At 43.1% G+C, this 16,841-nt stretch overlaps 1 pseudogene; it reads left to right on the forward strand.

The window, feature by feature from the left end:
- Positions 1 to 16,841, forward strand: part of LOC108229220 — a 58,625-nt pseudogene that overhangs the window by 33,164 nt on the left and 8,620 nt on the right.

Here is a 16,841-nt window from a genome sequence, read left to right on the forward strand (position 1 = left end):
GATAATGAATGGGGGGGCGCTGGCCCAAAAAAGGTTGAGAAACACTGATTTAAATCAACTTAAATATTAGACAAATGTTCATTGTGTTTTTGTGGATCTTAATTTTTTTTTTTTTTAATCTGTACATTGATTCTAATATCTGTTTTACCCTGCATTCCTTTTGGCTTCAGCTCACATGCTTTATTATTTCTTAATTTATTTATGTATTTATTTAATCTTCAGATTGGAAAACTGTGACTTGACAGAAATCAGCTGTGCTTCTTTGGTCTCAGCTTTGAAATTCAACCCCTCCCATCTGACAGAACTGGACCTGAGTTACAACGAAGATCTGAGTGATTCTGGAGTGAAGGAGCTCTGTGGTTTTCTGGAAAGTCCACACTGTGGACTGGAGACTCTGAGGTCAGTTCACTGCAGCTGCTGTATGTATTTATTTGTCTAAAATATAATTCATTGATCATTTAAAATGTATGCTACAGTAGAGAAAATATTTATTTGAGCCCCTATTGAATTTGTAAGTTTTCCCACTTACAAAGAAAAGAACTGTCTATATTTTTGTGTTCATTTTATTTTAATGGAGAAAGACAAAATTTCATCTAAAAAAATTACATAAAAATTTGATGTTACTGCATCCCACTGAGTCAAATAAGTATTTCACCATCAAACAAAAAATTACATAGAACTTGATGAAGAAAACTTTGTTGCCAAGACCATTTTTGTAGTTTGTAACCAGGTTTGCACACATCTCAGGAGGAAGTTTGACCCTCTCCTCTTTGCCAAAACTATCCTTTAGGTTCTTCAGCTGCTGCTTTGTAACTCAAAAGCTTCAGCTGGAGGCTAGCTAGGCCAGTCTTTGATCTTGTGCTTCTTCTTTAGCTACTCCTCTCCTGCCTTGGCAGTATGTTTTTGGGACAATAGGATCCATCCACAAGTTACTGGTAGTGTTCTGGCTGAGGGAAGAAGTTTCTTGCCCAGGATTTTAAATGACCCTGTCCAAGCAACGCCTCTCACCCACATCGGACAATCGGACCATCTCTCTCTTTTTCTCACATCCCGGTATTTACCACTCATTCAATGTGTGAAACCCACTGTACAACTGCACACACTGGACAATGAAAATGTGGCCAGAGGGGACAGACGCTGTGCTCCAGGACCGGTTCAAAATACTGAAACAGATCATCATGTACCCCAATCAGAAGCCTTGGATGAATCGGGATGTTCGCCTCCTGCTGAAGGCATAAGATATCGCCTTCAGGTCGGGGGGGGGGGTTACAGGCCTACAGTACAACCAGGGCTGAGCTGAAGAGGGGCATTAAAAATTCCAAACACCAGTATAAGAGGAAGGTAGAAGATCACTTCTCCAACTCCAGCTCGTATGTGGCAAGGTCTCCAGATCATCACAGATTGCATTAACCCCTCACCCGCCTCCTCTGATGTCTCCTTCCTCAACAAACTCAACAACTTCTATGCTCGCTTTGAGAGAGGGAACCTAACAACTGTAACAAAGGCAGATGTGCCCCTAGACCATCAACCACTGACTCTTTTCCCTACTGATATAGGAGTGGCGGTGAGCAAGATTCAAGTCCACAAGGCTGTGGGTCCTGATGGCATCCCTGGACGTGCTCTCAGAGCGTGTTCTGGGTAGCTAGCAGGAGCGCTGACAGACATATTCAACCTGTCTTTGACCCGTGCTGTGGTACCAATCTGCTTCAAAACCACCTCCATCGTCCCAATACCCAAAAACTCTAACCCATCAAGACTCGTGACTACTGTCCGGTATCTCTCACCCCCATCATCTCAAAGTGCTTCGAGCGGCTGGTCCTAGCAAACCTAAAAACCTCTCTCCACAACACACTGTACCCCTACCAATTTGGATACCGCCAGAACAGGAGCACAGAGGAGGCAGTCTCCATAGCGCTCTCACACTTGGACAATAAAAACACCTTTGCCAGGATGCTGTTCATAGACTTCAGTTCAGCATTCAACACAGTCATCCCCTCAAATTTCATCACAAAACTTGTGGACTTAGGCATCAGTTCCCTCATGTGCGATTGGTTACTGGACTTCCTGACCAGTTGACCCCAACATGTCCGACTGAATAACCACTGCTCATCTACCTGATTGATGTTTTTATTTTTGTATTGTTTCTATGTTGTTTCTTATCATGATTTCATTTAGATTATCTTAGCTACTATTTTGACTATCTTAGCTCATGTTTAGATATGTTTAGTTTCATGACTTTATTTAGATTATCTTATATTTCATTCAGATTATACATGATTGATGTTTTTTATTTCTGTATTTCTATATTTGATTCTGTTGTTGTTTCTGCGTTGTAAAGCACTTTGGATCACCTTGTTGCTGAAAAGTGCTATAAAAATAAATTTCACTTCACTTCACTTCACTTCACTTTACCATCACCATAAACACCAGTGTAACACAAGGCTGTGGGATGAGTCCCTTCCTCTACTCCCTCCTCACCTATTGTTGGGTACCAGGTTGAGTTTGCTTCCTTTTCAGCTATGACCAGCAGAGGGCGCCAGAGGCCGGTTTTCCTTGGGGAAGGTGCCAGTAGGTGCCTGCTGTACGCACCTGGCTCCAATCATCATCTAGAGGAGTATTTAAGCGGCAGGCTCCCGCTCTTCACCGCCAGAGTGTTTTACCAATTGTGGTACCTCCAGCCTTTCTACTGTTCGTCTCTTTGCGATCGTTTCTTCTAGACCTTACCTGTTGTTTTGTGATTCCTTCCAGGACATCTTCGAGTTTCCTCAGAGACTTCCTGTGTTCGAGCCAAGAGGAGAGTCCCTTCGCGACACGGGGAGCGAGACTCGCCGACAACAACCTGAGTCCACCCCGAAACTCCCGGGAGCTCTCTCTCTCCCTCTCACTCACGAGTCTGCCCGTTTCCTCATCCCTCTCCTAGTCAGCCTCTGCTCCAAGCCGCAGCCTGGAACCGGAACCCCTCCCTGACCGGAAATCATTACTACAAGTAAGCTCTGAACCCATACAAGCAGCCTGTTTTCCTACGGTCATTAAACTCACCCCCGCTCTCCGTTTGTGTGCAGCCAAGCCAGTTTCCCACCGCAGCTTCCCGACTGCGGAGGATTAGAACTGTTTGATCTTTGTCAATAAATTTCTAAACTCATACTCTGCTTCTCTGTGAGTTTCTCCATGTGGGCTCAGAAACTAAAACCCAGCATGACACCTATGACTGCAAACCTGTTGATGGTTCCAATACCATCATTAATTCTGCAGATGACACCACGGTGATTGGCCTCATCAAAGACAACAATGAGACTGCCTATAGGGAGGCACCAACAACCTGCTGCTCAATGCTGAAAAGACCAAGGACTGCAACTGCATAACAGTCTGGTACGGAAGCTGCTCAGCCTTGGACCGGAAGGAGCTGGTGAAAGCCGCCCAGCACATCATCAGAGTACCACTTCCTGCCACAGAGGATATCTACAGGAAGCAGTGTCGGAAAAGAGCTGGGAAAATCATCAAAAATCCTGACTGGCTCGAGCAAAGAAAAGTCTTGAAAGTGTTTGTCAAACTCTGACAGACAATCATTCATCTGCTCCATGTAGCATGCATTGTCAAGTTGCTCACGGGCCTTCCCTTGCGTCTCCAGCTCTGACGCCAGGTTCTGTAAATTTGCCAAATTATGGCGCTGCAGCTTTGAGGTTAAATGTTTCATCTTTTGTTTAAAAGTGTTAACTGAGCTAATCATATTGGTCACTGTTTTATCTTTTCCTTGCAGCTCAAGGTTAGGGTCATTCAACAAGTTTGTCAGATCAGTTAAAAATCAAGTCCAACAGCCATTGACGATCATTTAGTTGCTTGTATTCTACATGTCCAGATACACAGAAAAACTCTTTGATCTCTGGACAGAGTTCTCGAAATCTTTGGAGGAATTTCCCACAACTAAGCCATCTCACATCAGTATGTAGCAACAATTCAGAGTGGTCGTAGTCAGCCTTCTCTAGATGTGCACGGAATAACCGTCTTTGAAGAGATCTGGCTCGAATAGAACAGGCAATCTTCGTTGCCACATCCATGATCTCTTTCATGTTGAGCATTTTAGCGCATAACGCTTGTTGGTGGATTATGCAATGGTAATTCGGGAAGTCTGGGAACGCATCGTCCTGCCTGCACTTTGCAATAAATCCATTCACACAGCAAACCATTGCAGGTGCTCCATCTGTGGTGATAGACACCAATTTGTACACTGGGAGCTGAGTTTTCTCAATAAAGTTTTTAAACATCTGAAATATGTCCTCTCCTCGCGTCTGTTCTTTCATGGGAAGTGCTGTCAATAGCTCCTCTTTTGCAGTGAGATCACGAAACACCATACAAATGAAAATGCACATCTGGGCTGTGTCACTCACATCTGTAGATTCGTCCAACAGCAGGGAGAAACACTCATAATGTCCGATGTCCTTCCACATTTGCTGGGTTAAATCCTCAGCCATGGCTTCACAGCGTAACTGTATGTCTTGACAGCTGCAGAGATTTGGTTGAAGATAATATCTCTGCCTTATTTTTAAAGTCTCGAAACAATGAGTCAGCTGCTTCAACGAATGCTTCTTTTACCATCTCTCAGTCTTGGAAGGATTTATTGTTTTTAACGATGGCGTGACTCACCCGGAACGATGCTTCGGTGGCGGCTTTTGCTTTTGAAGTTTGTTGAGTTGAAATTGACTGCTGTCAGAACAACTGGGATTTTAGTTCCTCCACTTTTTCTCTTTCTCAGCTGGCTTTTCGGCGGGAAGTCGATGTTGTATTTTCCATGAACAGTCCGAAAATGCCACTCCACATTTCCCTACTTTGGTATTGCAATGGTAGACTGGCAAATGAGGCAAATGCACTTCGAAAATGACATTGTGAAAAAAAAAAGTCCACCTCTCATTCAGTATGAAAGTGCCTTCTTACTTGGTTCAGCTTTCTCACTCATTTTGATCACCATATATTTTAGCAAGGGCTTAAAATCTGAGGTAATTCGCTAACTAGCCTGTAAGTTTTGCTGTACTAGCGCCGTCGTTTACGCATGAGCAGTGACCTAAAGGTAAAAATTCAGTCGTCATCTAAATGGTTGCCCTGTATGTCAATCAAGTAACGGGATGTTTGATAGGCTGAAAAATATTTTTTTTAACGTCACGCTGCGATTGACCAGTACTGCCTCCGCGATCGACCAGTAGATCGCAATCGACGTAATGAGCACCCCTGCTCTAGACTAACTTTTTGCCTTGGTTGCACTGGTGTGCCTAACTTTTTTTCTTAGGTGCACCCAAATTTTGAACTGTGTTGTATTTAACATTGCAGTTTTACAGGTTCACTTTGTTTTTGAGTCACTGTCCATAAAGTCAATATTGACTCACAAATGAATAATTACCAATCTAGTAAACATATCATTCTTTATTTGAACCAGAATTATACAAGACATTTAACTTGCCAAAAAAGTTTTTGAAGTGCTTCTATGACCTGAAATTTAAACATAAGCATCTCAAGATAAATTAAATTAAAGAAAATCCAAATTATAAGTGTAGGAGCCATTCATCTTGTTTTTCTGTGTTTATCTCCACTAGGAAGCGTATTTCATTTGGTGTACTGAGTATGTCAGGAGGGGATGGGTTACTTAATGTCAAGTGTGATTCTGTTCAGGTGTTGCTAATGGGAAGGGGCAAACGGTTTTCTACTGTGCTTAGTTTTAGAGTTTGCAGGTTTATTTGTTTTTAATGGAAATGACAAGATGAATGGACACTTCATGATTTATAAGCTAAACTGAAGATCTGCATAGTAAGTTTTGATTGAGGGCACGTACAACCAAAAGCTTACCAGGAACAACAGCAACCAGTATCCTAAAATATAGGATTTTAGCCACTACATTTAATGCAAATGTTTAAGGGCTGAAAATCTTATAAACATCTCAAACTGAAGATTTCATGGCTTAATGTCAGTGTTTCAATTCTGAATGGATTTGAACCACTCACAAATGCACTACTGCCAGCCATGGCCTTACCACACTCTTTGCAGTAAATGCAGTGCATCATATTTTCAGCTTTGCTATATCTTAGCCAGGGAAACTGGTCCAGCCCCTCTCTTCGAAACATATATACTTTCCCTGTTTTACTTTCTGCGGGCTCTAACTCAGAGCTGAACTATTTGGCTCGTTTTCTGATGCTGTTTTCGCATCAGTGCGGGACATACCCTGGCAGGAAGACGGCTTTGACTTGACAACTTTTCGGGCAGAGGGGCAAGAGCAGATAACGCTTACACGTCACAACGCTATACTTTCAATGGGGCAAAAGGTATCCCTTATCTTTTAAACCGGCGGTCGATTCGAGGGCGCGGGCGTCCTGGCCCCCAGAACAGACTGGGTCGATCCCAGGGTCCGGGTCACCTCCGGGGCTGGGCGACAGTCGCCCGAAAAACTTGCAATATCAACTTTTCCACCAGAGGAAGTGAGTGGCACCAGGTGGAAGCAGGTGGAAGCAGAGGGGCATGGGCCATACATTTCAATAGGCCTAATAGTAAAATGTTGCCCGTGCCCCTCTGCTTCCACCTGGTGCCCCCAATAAAGTGAAAAAAATCCACTTTGGAAAAAAAATTAAAAACTTTAATTTTCTGCTGCCGATAGCCTTAGCTATCGAGCTCATTATTGGGGTGAAAAAAAGTGTTGGAAATTTTTGAAAAAAGTTGTCAGCAGTGTTCTGTTGACAGCTGTGAGTCCCGCAATACCAAAATTATGCATGTCGGACAAAAAAAAGTAGGGTCACGAGCTATACTTTATCATAGGGCTTCATAGTAAAGTATGGACCAAGCTACTTTGCTTACACCTGGTGCCCATTAGAATAGGCTTTTTAGTATTGTATTATAGTAAGTATTGTTAATTTTTTTTCGAAGTCCTAGCTGGATAAAAATCATGTGGCTGGACTCCGGACACTCCCCTAAGCACAAATGTGTGCTTTTGCCGCCCAAATTCTAAACTTTTTTCGAGCTCCATCTGACATACCCAGCCTCCGACTCTGCTTCCCCAGCCAAGGCCACCTTCGCCTGGATACCTCAGGCAGCTCGCTCCCCCTGACTTTCATGATTTTTTTTCTAAGTCCCAGATGGATAAAAATCATATGGATGGACTCTGGACACTCTCCTGAGCACAAATATGTGCTTTTCCCACCCAAATTCAAAACGTTTTTCGAAATTTTGCTAACAAACAACAAGCTTTGCAGAAGCGTTGCCAGTCGGTGGATGGTCAAATCAGCACCAACATTTAATCACTGCAAGGGTCCCATGTGACAATCATTCACTGCGAATTTCATTAGGATTGGTTGGACGGTTCGGGAGAAATTTTGCTAACTAGGTCGCAGGATGGCGGTGGGGAAAAAACAACAACTTCACAACAAACACTCATAACGTCCTAACAAAAGCACGTAGAGCCTTCAAATTTACAGGATTTGTAGAGCAGCTAGAGAGGAACAGGCGTGCCAAATTCCAGCTGCCTGCGTCCATCACAGCGGTCGCAGACGTTTTATAATGGAGTGTCAATGGGGTCGTGAGTGCCGGCTACCGGGCACCGAGAGACCCCAAAATCGCAGGACACACAGTAGGGGTGCGTGTCCAGAACGCGCGTGTAAGATTTGGTGGCCGGAGGTCAAAGTTCAATTTCGATACACCCAGATGCCAGGACAAAATGCCTTTGTAAGTCGTCAGAACCTAAGAGGACAAGTTAGGGTTAGTCGATTTTGACGAGTGACTCCTAGAGGGCTGATTTTTTTCCTATGTCGTTCGGGGGTCTGTGCCGATCAAGAAAACGTCACTCCCGTGTCCATCCGACTTTTGGCCTCGAGTTGGCGGGGGTCAAAAATTCAAACTTTGACGCTGAATAACCAGAGAACGGTTCAATCACGGGAAGGCCTTCAAAAAAACCCCAAACCCGAAAGGTCACGGGGGGGACCGCACCCTGAAACACACCTCCACCGAACGGCGGTCCAATATTCCAACATTGACCAAAAAATGGTGTAGTACCATTTTCAGTCTGTCATATCTGGGGACCCCAAAGGGTCTGGGGTCAAAAAAAAAAAAAAAGTGTAGCATCGGGAACACCATGCGGGCAGTGCCATATAAGTATGTATTGTAAATGCCCCAAAAAACTTCCACCTGGTGCCCATTTTCCCCCATCACCATGCCACATCCACTCTGTTCATAACTAGCTTAGCTTACATGCCTCTGACTGCAACACACAATGTGGAGAAGTACAGGAATAGTTGGACATCGGCCAATTAGAGGTGGATGCCCGCCCTTCACTATCTCTGATTTGTTTAGACCATAACATGGGCTTAGGGCGTCTTGGTAAAACCACATGGAGACTTTTTGTGTCAGTGGCTCTCAGATCTCTCCTCCCTCCTCAAACAAGTGGTGGCACTGGTGAGACCGGAAATTTTTTCCGGGTGCACTATTAAGAAATTGGGTCCCATTTGCGGCCAAATTGGTCGCACTCTAGAGCCCTGTGACATTCGTGGTGATGTGGCCCCAACTGCCTTCAGATCATTAACTAGCTTCTCCTGTGTAGTTGTGGGTTGATCTCTCACCCTTCTCACAATCATGCTCACCTAATAATACAGGATCTTGCATGGAGGTCCAGACCAAAGGCATTTTATGGTAAATTTTGATTGCTTCCATTTCCAAATAAATGCATCAATAGTTGTTGCCCTCTCACCAAGATTCTTCCTTGTGGCCTTTTAGGCCATTTTAGTTTTGTGCAGATCTACAGTCTTGTCTCTGATGTCTTTTTGACAGCTTGTTGGTCTTGCTCTTGGAGTCGGAGAGGTTGGAATTGAAGAAACTGTTCTGTAGACAGGTGGGCTTTATACCAGTGGTGGGCTGTCAGAGCCAGCAAGGCCTTCTCTGCTGACCTAACAGAACCAAGAATCATCATAATAATGATAAAGGTTAATTTAATTTGCTTTCCATATATCTAAAAGTATTCATATTCTCTTCGTGTCATATTATGCTCCTTCCAGTGCTGTTGTTTTTAGGTTAGAGTTTTTATCCAATCAGAATTCAGCTATTTTATGTTGCCAGAGGCTGTGTGAAATCTGCCCGGGCCTTCAGAATCGTCAGTGCTGGCATCTGTGTGCTGTAAGTCAATGGAAAAATACGGTTGATAAACAGTTGCGATAGCCAATCAGATCATGAGTTGTGTCAGTAAGGCCCTCTAGCTTGTCTCATTGAACATGACATTTACGAGTCCTGTGATTGGATATGAATACTTACGAGTCTTTGCCACGGCAGTGCTATGCAGATCAACAGAGTGTGATGGACCGAGCTTCAATAAAAACAAAGGTATTCAAAAAATGATGAACATTTTCAATTTCATTTCCAAAAATAACGAATCCAAAATCAAATGTCAATGACAAGTAAATCATACAAAATAAGAAATTTGGGCCCAACTAAAATGAGGTCAACTAAACACTAACTGAGCTCAAACAAACTGAACTCCAAACAAAGAACAAAGGACTGCTTAAATAGGGATGGAATAACCCAAGTCTGCCATTTGAAGGAGGCAAAGCATAATAAGGACAAAATATGCAAAATTAGCTAAAGCAATATATAAAACAAATAAAGCAAACCTAACTTTAACACAAATAGATGAATGTTAAAGTGACAAAATTACAAATAAAATCCTCCCCCCTCAGTTGTTAAGAAAGTGGCATATTCCAGGCTTCCTCCTCCAGCTGATCTGCAATTACAGCACCTCAAAGCAAGTGTTAGTAAATCATTCTGAAAAATATTAACTAAAGAATAAAAGTAAATTAAATACTAACATAATGTTGTGGTGGTAGAAGCATCCACCACATGCTCCCCCTCCTCTGAAGGTTTGCTGGCACAGCGGGACAAGTAGTCAGCGGTAACATTCTGCCTGCCGGGGATGTGATGTACCTTCAACTTGTAGGGTTGCATGGCCAGGTACCAGCGGGTTATTCAACTATTGGTGTCTTTCATTCTGTCCAGCCAACTTAAAGCTTTATGTTCAGTTTCTAATACAAACTTTCGTCCCAATAGAAAATAGTGAAGGGAATCCAAAGCCCACTTTATTGCTAGGCACTCTATGATGGAATAACGGGTTTCTCTGGGGAAAAGTTTACGACTGATGAAGGCAATTGGATGGCGATCATTTGGAGAACCCTGACGCAACACAGCGCCAAGACCTCTATCTGACGCATCAGTTTGCAAAACAAACTCCTGCTGGAAGTCAGGGCAGTGAAGCACATGATCTTTACTTAAGGCGGGGGTCGGCCTCTTTGGCGCTGGCCTAGCGGCTCCCTGGAGCTTGTTTGAAAATGGAAAAAGATGGGGGAGAGAAATATATTTTTTGTTTTAATATATGCCTCTTTTACACGGACCCTAATTCAGAAGTCCTGCTCTACTCCGCTCTACTCGGCTCGGCTCTTTAAAGAATGCATCCTGTTCACACCGGCCAGTTTGGTCGGTAGCAGAGGAACGCCTCCTCATGTTGCGTTACTCGGGGTGCGCTACCGAAACTTAGCGCAAGTTGTGGAAACAACAGAAGCGCTATGGACAAAGTTGGCCCTGTGTTGATGCTGTTTTTTAAACTTATGGGGATTCTCCTGAGACTTCAGGAAGAGAGGCGCAGTGGAAGAAATGCTCTGGATGCCGCGATTGTTGCGCGGAGTAGGACAGCTGTTATCCGCCGGAGATTTCAGGCTTTACAGCACCTTCAGCTGGGGAACAGACGGCATAAACGTTGCAGGGTAAGCTAACGCTGTTGTTTATATTCCTACCCTCGCTCTTTATGCTTGCATCTGGTCACACCCACGACCAATGAGTGAATAGAAGCTAAGCTTGCGCTGCCCACGAAGCAGTGCTGGCCCGGCTGGCCATATAGATACATACAGCATGTGTTGCCTTCATTATAAGGTTTATATAAGGCTTTTAATTTTTTGCGGCTCCAGACATATATTTGTTTTTTGTTTTTTTTGGTCCATTATGGCTCTTTCAACATTTTGGGTTGCCGACCCCTGACTTAAGGCCTGCTGAATTTCTCTGAATGCTTCCTTAGCAGCTTCAGTCCACAGTAGTATACTCGGGCCTCGAAGACTGGTCATGTCTGTAAGCAGAGAAGCTCTTGCAGAGTAATTGGAGATAAATCTGTGGTACCAACCAGACATACCTAGAAAGGATTTAAGTTGTTTTCTTGTCTAGGGAAGGGGGCAAGATTGGATGGGCTTAATTTTTTTAATTTGTGGCTTCACCAATCCTCCACCAATGACAAAACCTAGGTACTCCGTTTCCCTCTTTGCTATGGCACACTTAGATGGATTCACTGTCAATCCTGCTTTCTGGAGACACTCAAAGATCACTTTTAAATGTTGCAGATGTTCATCCCAACAATTGCTGTAAACAACGATGTCATCCAGATATGCAGAGGCAAAATGTGAAAGGTCATTGAGTACCTTATCCATTAGGCACTGGAATGTGGCAGGAGCCCCGTGAAGTCCAAAGGGCCCCACTCTGAAATGGTACAGGCCCCATGGTGTTCTAAAAGCAGTCAGCTCCTTGGACCTGGAGGAGAGTGGCACTTCCCAGTAGGGTTTGGAAAGGTCAATAGTAGTGAGATATTTTGCTTTGCCTAGTTTCTCAATAAGATCATCGATGCGTGGAGTTGGATAAGAATCAAATTTTTATATCGAATTGAGGTAGCGGAGGTCAATGCAGAACCTTATTGTTCCATCTTTTTTAGGGACAAGAACAATTGGATTACACCACTCGCTCTGTGATGCCTCAATAATCCCAAGGGAAAGCATCAATTCAACTTCCCTTTTAAGTGGTTCCAGAAGTCTTTCAGGTGTGCGATAGCTCTTTCGTTTTGGAGCAGCCTCTTTTTTTAAGGCGATGTCATGCATCATCATATCAGTGTAACCTGGATTCTCTTGGAACACCTTCAATGGACAAACTGCCCTCACCTTTGATTGTTGTCTTTCTGAGAGATGATCCCGAATAAGCTTGTAGGATGATGAAATAGGGAAATATTGTTCCTCAGGTTCCTCGTCCTCTGTACTCCGGATGTAGAAGGAGGTGGTCTTTTCTCTGTCCCGGGACACCCACTCTTTAAGTAGGTTCACATGGAGAGTCCGAGTGGAGCGGCTTTTACCTGGAACAGAGACTTTGTATGTGGTTGGTCCCATTTTCCCCAGTACCTCATAAGGTCCTTGCCACTTGGCCAGCAACTTGCTTTCCTCTGAAGGCAGCATCACAAGAACTTTTTGACCCAGTTTGAACTTTCTCTCTCTCGGGCTGCAGAGCGTTCCAGGTCTTCTGTTTGCGTTGAGATGTCTTCATGTGCTCCTGAGCCAGGATTGTCATCTTCTCCAGCTTCTCCCTCATCTGGAGCACATAAGACACAACATTTACAGGTTCTCTGTTAGTTTGTCCCCCCTCCCACGGTTCCTTAAGAACCATCAGGGGTCCCCTCACTTCATGAGCTTACAATAACTCAAATGATGAAAACCCGGCGGAGGAGTGTGGAACTTCTCTGTACGCAAACAGAATATATGGGAGCCATTGGTCCCAATCGGAGCATGTTTCAGTCACAAATTTTCATAGCATTTGTTTAAGTGTTTGATTTAACCTTTCAGCGAGGCCATCTGTTTGTGGATGATAAGGTGTTGTTCTCAATCCTTTAATTCCCAGCAACTGATACACATCTTTAAGCAGTTTGGACATGAAATTGGTACCCTGGTCAGTTAGTATTTCCTCAAAAAATTCAACTCTAGAAAATAATTGCACCAAACAGAATGCAACATTCTTTGCTTTGACAGCTTTCAGAGGAAAAACTTCTGGGTATTTAGTTGCATAGTCCACAATCACCAGCATAAACTGGTTACCTGCTTTACTTCTTTCTACTGGTCCCACTATGTCCATACCCAAGCATTGAAATGGTTTGCTCAGGACTGGAAGAGGTTGGAGAGGAGCTTTGTTGGGGAATCTAGCCGATGTCATTTGGCATTCTGGACAGCTCCTGCAAAACTGCACAACATCCTTACACATGCCAGGCCAAAAAAACCAGCGCTTTATGCGGTCTAAGGTCCTCTGCTTCCCTAGGTGGGCAGCCCAGGGAATCAAATGGCCCAACTTCAAAATAGTTTCTCTAACTGCTTTGGGGACCACCAGCTGTTTATTTGGCCCATTTTGACGGTAAAGAATGTCATTATGAATGCAAAAATCTTTTTTTTTTTTTGTCTTTGGCTTCCTTCAAATACTTCACAAGATTTACATCCTGGTGCTGCAGCTCTAATATATTTCCAGGGATTTTAAAATCCGGGAGTACCTCCGGTTGTGGTGTGTCAGGAGGAACTACTGCCGTCCCTTGAAACTTCTTTCTTCTCCGCAGTCTTTTGGACTTTCTGTCCTTTGTTTTTCCTGTAGAAAATTCCAAGAATTACTGGAAATTGTAAGGATTGGGTTTTGTTTCGTTTTCTTTTGGACTTATTTTGCTCTTGTTTTCTTGTCTGTGTCTTGTGCTTCATTCAGTATTCACTTCCCCTCTGTTTGCCCCTGATTATCTGCCACATCCATCTCTACCTGTCAGTTATTGTAATCACTCACCTGTGCCCACTTCCCATAATCATCCCGTGTTTAAAACCTGGTCATTCTCTCTACTACCCCGCTGGATCATTGTTGTGTTTTTCGTTCTGCTCCTTGCCCTACCTTGCCATGCCCTGTTCCTTTATTTGGATTTTTGTTATTGTTAGTTTTGCTGCCACGTCAGCCCTTTTGATTTATCTGTTTGTTTAAAGTTAATAAATTAGTTTCTTTTTAAGATGATTTTGCGTTCTGGGTTTGCCTCGGTCTCCCCTCATCATGACAGGAAATGGTAAATTATCTACTACCCCAACATTAAACAGGTAAGTTTGCCCTTTCACAGTAACATAGACATCAGCAGTCAGATATTTTTTTTTTGGTCACCATGGACACAGCAAATTGGAATGGTCTCACTGGTGCAAACAAACTGTGGTGAGACATACCTGCGCTGGACCAAAGTCTGCGTACTCCCTGTATCAATCAGGGCCTTCCTTGCCTGCCCATTGAGCTCCACAGATGTCTCCATTAATGGTTTCATCGCTCCAGCCTTTTGAGTCTCCTCCCTGGGCACAAAACACATCTGGGACAACTTAACAGCATTTTGAGGACACATTGGTTTAGTGTGACCCTCCTGTCCACATAAATAACAAATGGGCTTTTTCCCCTCAAATTTTGAGCCAAATCTCTCTTTTATAGGGAGCTTATCCACACTGTAAACCTTTTGGGCTGATTGATTGCGGCCATCCTTTTTCCAGCTTTGGAAAGCCCAGGAGTTCTTCCTTCTAGCAGCCACAAACACGTCAGCCAGTTCAGCAGCCTCCTTTGCAGTCTTTGGATTATGTTTTCTTATCCACACCTGCATTTCTGGTGACAACATTCTCAAATACTGTTCAAGAAATATTGTTTCATTGATTTGTTCAACCGTTTTACCATTTGGTTGCACCCATTTGATATACAGCTACCTTCAGCCTTATGTAGAGCTCTTTCGGAGTTTATTCAGGCTCCACCTGAAGTGAGCGGAATTTTTGCCTGTAGGTTTCACTGTTAATGTCGTACTTTTGCAAAATAGCCAGTTTAACTTGGTCATAATTCATAGACAAACCAACATCCATGTGCACAAAGGCACTTCTGGCCTTGCCTGTTAGCAGTGGTATTAAATGAAAAGCCCAGTCAGTTCTTGGCCACCTGTAGGCAGAAGCCATTCTTTCAAAAGTAATGAGAAAATGTTCAATGTCATCTTCTTCACTAAGTTTTTGTAATATAGGTGCATACAAAACATGTGGGTGTTCATTAAGGTCACCTGATTGACTGTGTTGAGGTGAAGCTGCTACTCCAAGATCTGGTGGTTGAGTTGGCCGCACTGGTGAAGTGGTTTGAAGAGCAGGGGGAGTGGTCTGAGATTGAATCTCCCTTTCCAATAAACTGAACTGATTTTGTAGTTCCTCCAATCTCCTCTCTTGCTTAGCAAGAGGGGAGATTAGTAGTCCTCCCTGGCCTTCTGTTGCCCCATGTTGCTGTTACTCTGAGAAGCTTAGCCAAGTCTGCTAGTGTTGGTTCACTCTCACCTTCCCCTTCCATGTCAGACAATACACCAACGACTCCACCTTCATCAACAGCATCTTTTTCACATGGCCCATAGCTGGCTCCTCCTGCTGTTCGTCCTCTTTCCCTTCCAGGCATTTTGGCAACTTTTCCTCTCAAACCCCCCCAAAAAAAAAACTCAGAGGCAGTTACTGGGGGAAAAAAATACCAGTGTCCTTAACCCACTGAGCATTGATCCTACTTCTGACACCAACTGTGATGGAAAAGCTTAAACAAGGACAAAGGTATTCAAAAAATGAGGAACATTTTTAATTTAATTTCCAAAAAATAATGAATCCAAAATCAAATGTCAATGACAAGTAAATCATACAAAATAAGAAATTTGGGCTCAACTAAAATGAGGTCAACTAAACACTAACTAAGCTCAAACAAATTGACCTTCAGACAAAGAACAAAGGACTGCTTAAATAGGGATGGAATAACCCAAGTCTGCCATTTGAAGGAGGCAAAGCATAATAAGGACAAAATATGCAAAATTAGCGAATGCAATATATATAACAAATAAAATCCTCCCCCCTCAGTTGTTTAGAAAGTGGCATATTCCAGGCTTCCTCCTCCAGCTGATTTGCATTTACAGCACCTCAAAGCAAAACAAGTGTTGGTAAATCGTTCTGAAAAATATTAACTAAAGAATAAATGTAAATTAAATACTAACACAATGTTGTGGTGGTAGAAGCATCCACCACACAGAGTCACACCTGGGACTGTTACCGGTTAAAAACTTTTTTAACCCACAATGGCCGAAAGAGATCAACATGTTGATTTGGTTGCTGATTTACTAGCAAGACTGTTTTCAAGACGAACTTTTCAAGAGAAGCTAGATCTCGTTAGAGGAGGACGGCCAACCCCGAGCTAGCTAACCTGTTCCAGAATGGATTTTGTGTTGAAATAACTGTGTTGGAAGACACACCCGTTTTGGTGAGTGCAAACATTTTATTTATTTTATTCTATTTTTTATTTAGTTTTGACAGTAGCATACAAGATATGTTTTAATTGCTGATGCGGGTTTGTTGATTTTTAAAATGCGCCAGATAATAGCCCATTTTGCACACAACTGAGGTGATGCAATGCCAAGTAGTGCTTAACCCCTTACCACTCGCCCTCAGAAAGCTCAAGAAGCCTGGAAAAGACGTACCCAAATTAAAATAGATGCTATTCTTCAGCCTTTTGTGGTTCAAACTAAAAATTAGGCTCCATGTGAAGTTAACACTTTGAAGTTTTTGCCTGGGCAGTCAAAATGATTGGAACTTTAACCAATTAGTAGTTATTGAAGTGAAAACACAGAAATTTCAAGCATTTTTTTCTCTCCTAGATTTTTCTCTTTTTTCATCAACTTACTGTACATGGAGGAAGGGTGCTGAGACCGGAAAAACCAAACAAGGTTGTAGAATGAAGTTTTATTGTCGTGGAGTTCAAATTTTAGAAAATTAGCACAAAAGAATCACTATAATTTAGATGTTTTTCTGTGGGAAAGTCCAGGTCCTCTCCAAACTGTGCCAAACTGTGCCAAATGGATATGTAACTTCAGAAAGCTCTAACTCCTACATGCTTCAACATACAGGCGTCAGTGAGGGCTCAAATGAAAGGTGACGCTGAGACGAATCCTGTTCTGCAAATGAAGTCACTCTCAATATGAATAT

The sequence above is a fragment of the Kryptolebias marmoratus genome, linkage group LG21, assembly GCF_001649575.2.
Source record: "Kryptolebias marmoratus isolate JLee-2015 linkage group LG21, ASM164957v2, whole genome shotgun sequence".
Taxonomy (NCBI): domain Eukaryota; kingdom Metazoa; phylum Chordata; class Actinopteri; order Cyprinodontiformes; family Rivulidae; genus Kryptolebias; species Kryptolebias marmoratus.